Source organism: Microcebus murinus, chromosome 4 (assembly GCF_040939455.1).
Source record: "Microcebus murinus isolate Inina chromosome 4, M.murinus_Inina_mat1.0, whole genome shotgun sequence".
In the NCBI taxonomy this organism is placed as follows: domain Eukaryota; kingdom Metazoa; phylum Chordata; class Mammalia; order Primates; family Cheirogaleidae; genus Microcebus; species Microcebus murinus.
In genome coordinates, this window is record NC_134107.1 from 18612023 (window position 1) to 18619536 (window position 7514).

Genomic DNA, 7514 nt, shown 5'->3' on the forward strand with positions numbered 1-7514 from the left:
CACCAATGTCACATGAAATTAGATGTATAGAATAATTTTATTATCCATTCACTTTTTTCTAATGTACTGTTTTTCACCATTTATGATTTTAAGTGTATGTTAAATATCATGTACAACAGAAATATATTCAATTTAAAATGTATTTCTCTTTTTACTTGTTGAATTATTTATTAGTGGGATTTTTAAATCAAATTTTAGGACTATAGCTTTAGTAGAAACTTCAAACTCCAAATCTCCCATGCAAGTACTAACCAGACTTGCTTAGCTTCCGAGATCAAATTGGGCATGTTCAGGGTGGTATGGTCATAGATCAAACTCTGAATCTTTTGTTTCCCTACTCTTCATACACATATGCACACATACATATGTTAAAAAAGTGTGAGTTTGAGTAAAAGTGTGCTATCAAGAAAATTTTGTGATTGATATACATCAATTACAACTCTCCTTTCATTCTTTCATTTTCCTCAAAATTTTTCAACTGTGATCTCCCTTTCTGTCCCCTAGGCTGACATACACACACATGACACATGCACACACACTCAGGTACTGCAAAGATTTTAATCAGATTATAGTTCCTAGGTGATAGCTGAATGTCAAGTGAATGAATCTGGTATGTATTCTATAAAATAGGATCTTAGAATTCCTGCTCAGAAAAGTCTTCTCTCAGTTGTCATTTAGGATCAGTTAAAAATAGTTTTCATGTTAAAGCTAAGCATTAATAATGTGGAAGTAGACAAGGAGTTGGCTGGGTAGAACTCTGAATGAAACTGTGGGAACATGGTTTGCCAAGGGAATAGCCATATCTTTCTGGAGGGAAATTGACTCCATGACTCTTATGCTTGGCCTTATCACTGAAGTTGCACCTGATAAAAGTGGAGCTGTTCGTATCATATGGGATGTGGACATAGCAGACACTGTGGCCTGTCGCAAAGAGGTCATCCAGCTCAACCATCTGATTTCCCCCAGTGGTCCATGCAGCTAACCTCGGCCAGACAGATGTTCTTGAATGCTGTGATGGTGTCTAGGCACCTGTGGACCTTGCCTGGACCTGGAGGCCTTACCAGGCTACTTTCAGAGATGGTTTGCCTTTCACTGGGTACCTCACCTCTATTCTTCTGCACCAGCTGGATGAGGGTTCCCTGGTTCTCTTCAGTTTCTCTGTCCCAGTATATTTTAATGGAATTGTATATGAGACCAAAATATTGTGCAAGTAAATGCTAATATTATATTTCTTTTGATGTAAAACTTAGAAATAGTAATAATGTTTCAATATGAATTTCAATCATTCTGGAATGTGGGGTTTTAGACATATTTCCAGCCATGTACCCTGCTCTCTAATTTAGCTTTCTTATACATAATTAAACTCATTTACAAAGTATTGATATTTATAATTTTAGGATCTCTTATCAGTTAGTGATATTGCTTAATTTTTAATTCATTAAATATGTGTTTCTTATGTCAACTTATTTACCTAATTCATCATATTACTAATACAATGTTTGATAATTATATTTTGGCCTACTGTTCAATGCACTTAAGTGAAAAATGTTTCCAATATGTTTACTTTTTTGACCCAAAGTAAATTTAACATGCAAAATTATTCATAAATTGCTAATTATAATAATGAATGAAACTTTCTCATTCTTTTCCTTCTTTAAAACCTGACAGTTTTTATTAAACCCTCTCATATGAATGTAATATTTCAGTCTCTTTGTTATGTTGCTATCTCTGTTGCTTTCTGAGTTTTTTGATTTCCCTAGCCTTTTTTTTTCACTTAGATGTTTAAGGTTAGCGCATTCTTGAAATATACAGATATCAATCAATGTGGTGTCTTATTCAACGGCTTTTGAATAATTTATTTATTAAAATTGATGAAGAGAATTTAAAGTGTATGTCATTATGCTGTGTTTGGTCAATATCTTCATTAGTGATTAGGTGAGGCCAAGTAGAGACTAGATAAGAAAACTGTGAATGTCACAAAGTTGAAAAATAAACAAATAATTTGGAAAGAATGAAACAATCAAATTTCGAAAATCACATGTATACAAATAAACAAACCAAAAGAAAATAGATAGTGTTAATAGATATAGTCCTCCATTAAGGCAGAACATACATAGAAATGGTTTGTTTTTAGTATGTAAAAATAATGTTTTATTTAGTTTATTAAATGTAAACTTGCATGCACAATGTGATTTTCATTGGTCTATTAAAAATGAGAAATCAAACGTTCTGTAAGTAATAATTAGACAAATGATGGCAGATTAAAAAAGTAATAATCCCATTTAAATTCACATAAGTGAAATAAAACAAAATATAGTTTAATTCAAAGTACAGAGATAAACACTACTATGTCAAGAAGGTAATATCTAAATGGTCAGATGTCTAGATGAAAAATCAGATACAAAGTAGTTGAGTTGTGAGAATATGTAATCTGTAGGAGAGGAATACTCAATAACTTAATACTTTGTTGGAAATATATAGATTGTGTGTGTCCAATAGAATTTGTGGCATCAGAAAATAGAAATATGATAATTTATTTCTAAACTTAGATGTAATTTGTTATTTTGCCTGGAATATTGGAATGTAATATCTTTAAGACTATCTTTAATATTTTTTATTTTAATAGTACTATAAAACACTGCACATATCCTTTAACTATCTCAGAGCCTTGAGATAGGAGAAACTTGGGATGTATAAGTCATTTAATAAAATTATTTTCCTCGTAACTTTTCCTAAGGCATGAGGTGATGAATATTAATCAAGGAATTCTGAGGTTTTACAAGCAGAAGAGGAACCTGATGAAAATCTGTGTCAAAAATACTGAGTTTCGGAATTAGGCCGCAAACCCAAACCTGAATTTGTATGATCATGTGTTGTAAATAAATTAACAAAATGTAATTTATTAGCTGTGAATTTTTAGAGGATGCCAGACTTATTAATATACTGGTAAGAGAAGCAGAGAAATGAAAAGAGGTACAGACTGGGTGAGGATATTGGAACATGATGTGTATTTGCTTGGGAAACAAAATGCTTGTAAACAACAGAAAAATATAAAATAAAGATTGAAATTTTATTTTAAAAATTATAAAGTCATCATATTAAAATAATATGTTACAGAAAAGTGCTGTGTTTCAGAGTCATCTGAAATGCCACTTTGGTGACTTGAGGATTCAAATAAATAATATTAGAAATAAAAGAGAAACCATCAAACAAGATGTCTCAGCAATAAAAAGAATCATTAGTAACTACTATGAACAGCTATGTGCCAACAAACTGGATAACTAAGAAGAGATGGATAAACTGTTGGAAAAGTATAAGTTGATAAAACAGAATCAAGAGGCCAAAAGGAATGCTTATACACTGTTGGTGGGACTGTAAGTTAGTACAACCTTTATGGAAAACAGTAAGGAGATTTGTCAAAGAACTAAAAGTAGACTTACCATTTGATCCAGCAATCCTACTACTGGGTATATATCCAAAGGAAAATAAGAAATTATATAAAAAAGACTCCTGCACCCAAACATTTTTGAAGCACAATCCACAATTGCAAAAATATGGAGCCAACCTAAGTGCCCAACAATTGATGAGTAGATAAACACACACACACACACACACACACACACACACACATACACACACACACACACACACCATGGAGTACTACTCATCCTTAAGAAAGAATGAAATAATGTCTTTTGAAGTAACTTGGATGGAATTGAAGAATATCATCCTAAGTGAAGTATCCTGGAAATGGAAAAACAAATAAGACACATTTTCAGTAATACATGGAAGCTAAATGATGGGTATGCGTAGTCTTATGGTGGTGTAAAGGACACTGGAAACTAAGAAAGTGGGAAGGAAGATGGTAGGGGTACAAACCTACCTGTCAGGTACAATATACACTACTCTGGTGACAAACACAGTAAACCCAGACTTTAGCATTATTCAATTCATCTGTGTAACAAAAACATTTGTACCCCCTTAATATTTAGAAATAAAACAAAAATAAAGCATGAACAGGTCACTAACAAATGCAGAATTTGAACAGTAATAAAAAATCTCCCAAAAAATAAAAACCCAAGACCATATGGCTTTATGGTGAATTCTACCAAATTTTCAAAGGGGAATTTATACTAATCCTTATTAAACTCTTACAAAAAATAGAAAATGTGGAAATATTTTCAAACTCATTCTATGAGGCCAGAATTATCCTGATATAAAAACCAGACAGAGATACTACAAGGAAACTGCAAGTCAGTGTCTTATATGAACATAAATGCAAAAATTCTCATTGAAATACTAGCATACCAAATTCACCAGCATATTAAAATGATCATATGCAATGACCAACTGCAATTTATCCCTGGATTCAAGGTTAGTTCAACATATATAAAGCAATCAATATGACAGAAAAAATTAACAAGAGGAAAGGAAAAAACCACAGGATCATCTTAATAGAAACAGAAAAAAGATTTTAGCAAGCTTTGACATCCATTTATAATGTGCAACAAAAGCAAATAAATGTTGTTATTAAAAAAAAATAACAACAAGAGTGCGTCAAACCAAAAAGCTTCTTCACAGCAAAGGAAACCATTAACAGAGTGAAAAGGCAACATATGAAATGAAGGAAAATATTTCCAAACTATGTATCTCATAAGGGCTTAATATCCAAAATATTTAAGAAACTCAAACATTCAATAGCAAAATAATATTATTAATAATAATCTGATTAAAATGGGAAAGGTTCTGAAGAGACATTTCTCAAAGCAAGAAATGAAAATGGCCAATAAGTATATGAAAAAGTTCTCAACTTTACCAATCATCAGGGAAATGCAAATCTAAACCGCGATGAGAGATGATCTCATGCCTGTTGAATGGCTATTGCAAAGAAGGACAAACTATAACTAGTCTTGGAAAGGATGTTGAGAAAAAAGAATGCCTGTATAATTGTTGGCAGGAATGTAAATTGGTATAGCCATTATGAATAGCAATATGAATTTTCTTTAAAAAATTAAAAATAGAACTGCCATAAAATACAGCAAACTCACTTCTGAGTATATACACAAAGGAAATAAATCAGAATCATAAAGAGATATCTTCCCTTCAACCTATGTTTATTGTAGCATTATTCAAAATAGCCAAGATATATCCACTGCCAGATGAATGCCTACATATCTATGCATATGTATACATATATATACACACACACACATAATATTAATATATATATATTGCATTTAGTTATCCTTTCCCTATAAAGAATGTATTACAGTCATATTAGCCAAAACTTGGGGTATCAGACAATCTGTCACAAGGTTCCCAGTGGCACCTGTTATCTGATGAGTGTTATTCCTGTAATAAGTGAGAGAGGTAGAGACATGTTGTTCAGAGTCAGAAAACACAAAATCATTTTTTTGACAATGAGTGCCCAATTCTACATAGTTGGCAGTGGAGTTTGGGGGTGCTTTGCCCCAGAGAGTGGAAGAAAATGATTTAGAAATATCTATAATGTCCAAATATAAGTGGATAAAAGACTTAGGAAGGAATGTCACCTCATTGCTAAGGAAAAATGCCAAGGACCAAAGTTGGAGAAGTATTCTCCTGATATGTAAAAGATGATCAAGATACAGACAAGGAAAATAATTTTGTTACAGAAACAGTATAATGTTGATATGGAAACATAACATAGCCCAAAGTGAAGCATATTAGGATGGAAACTTTAGGCTTATGTGTGAAGTGGTTCTCCCACAGAGTACATAGATGTGGATTTAAAGTGAGAAACTTTAAATTATTAAATGTCACCATTAAAGAGTTTTTATAGAAAATAATTGTTCTTCATCCTTGCTTATAAGATTGTTAATGTGCCAGGTTTCTCTATGATAAGAACTTTTAACAAAATAGGCATATATGGAATATGCCTAAAAATTGTAAAAGCCATATATGTCAAACCCATAACCAACATCATACTGAATGGGGGAAATTGAGAGCATTCCCACGTAGAACTGGAATAAGATGAAGTTATCCACTGTCGCCATTCTATTCAACATAGTGCTGGAAGTCCTAGCCAGAGCACTCAAGGAAGGGAAGGAAATTGAAGATATCCAAATGGAGAAAGAAGAGGTCAAACTATTGCTCTTTGCTGACGATTTGATCTTATATCTAGAAAACCCCAAATCTTCTGCCAAGAGAATCCTGGAATTGATAATAAATTCAGCAAAGTATCAGGTTACAAAATCAATGTACACAAATCATTAGCATTCCTATACACTAGCAACATTCAAGCTGATAATACAATCAAAGACTCAGTATCTTTCTTAATAGCATCAAAGAAAATAAAATATATAGTAATATATTTTTTAATTATTTTAATTTTTTTATCTTATATTTCTCTCTTTTTTTTCCTTCTTTCTTATACATCCACTAAGACAGTTTCATATAGTAATATATTTAACCAAGCAGGTGAACTACTTCTACAGGGAGAACAATGAAATACTGAGGAAGGAAATTACAGAGGATGTAAACAAATGGAAAAGTACATCATGCTCATGGATTAGCAGAATCAACATTGTTAAAATGTCTATACTATCCAAAGTCATTTGCAATCCTCATTAAAATACCAATGTCATTTTTACAGATCTAGAAAAAAAATATCCTGCACTTTATATGGAAAAAGAAAAGAGTCCAAGAAGCTAAGATAACCTTAAGCAAAAATAACAAATGGGAAGGCATCACTTTACCAGATTTCAAGCTATACTACAAAGCTATAGTAACCAAAAAGCATGGTATTGGCACAAGAACAGAGACATGACCAAATGATCAGAACAGAGAACCCAGATATAAAATCATCCTCATATTGCCATTTGATCTTTGACAAATCAGAGGAAAATATGGACTGGGGAAAAGAAACCCTATTCAATAAATGGTGGTAGGAAAATTGGGTAGCCACATGTAGAAGACTGAAACATTACATTCACCTCTCACCACTGATAAAAGTCAACTCACAATGGATAACAGACTTAAATGTAAGATATGAAATTATAAGAATTCTAGAAGAAAATACTGGAAATTCCCAGCCTAGTCATCAGCCTAGGCAAAGAATTTATGAAGAAGACCCTAAAAACAATCACAGCAACAACAAAAATAAATAGAAGGGACCTGATTAAATTAAAAATTTTCTGCACAGCCAAGGCAACAATCAATAGAGCAAATAGACAACCTAAGGAATGAGAGAAAACGTTTGCACACTGTATATCTGATGAAAGGCCAGTAACCAGAATCTACAAAGAACTCAAGCAAATCAGCAACAAAATATCAAACAACTCCAATAAAACGTGGGCAAAGGCATGAACAGAAACTTTTCAAAAGAAAATAGACTAGTGGCCAAAATACATATGAAAAAATACTCAACATCTCTAATTATCTGGGAAATGCAAATTAAAAGCAAAATGCGATATCCCCTAATTCCAATGAGAATGGTTTATATCTAAATATCTCAAAATAATGAATGCTGATGT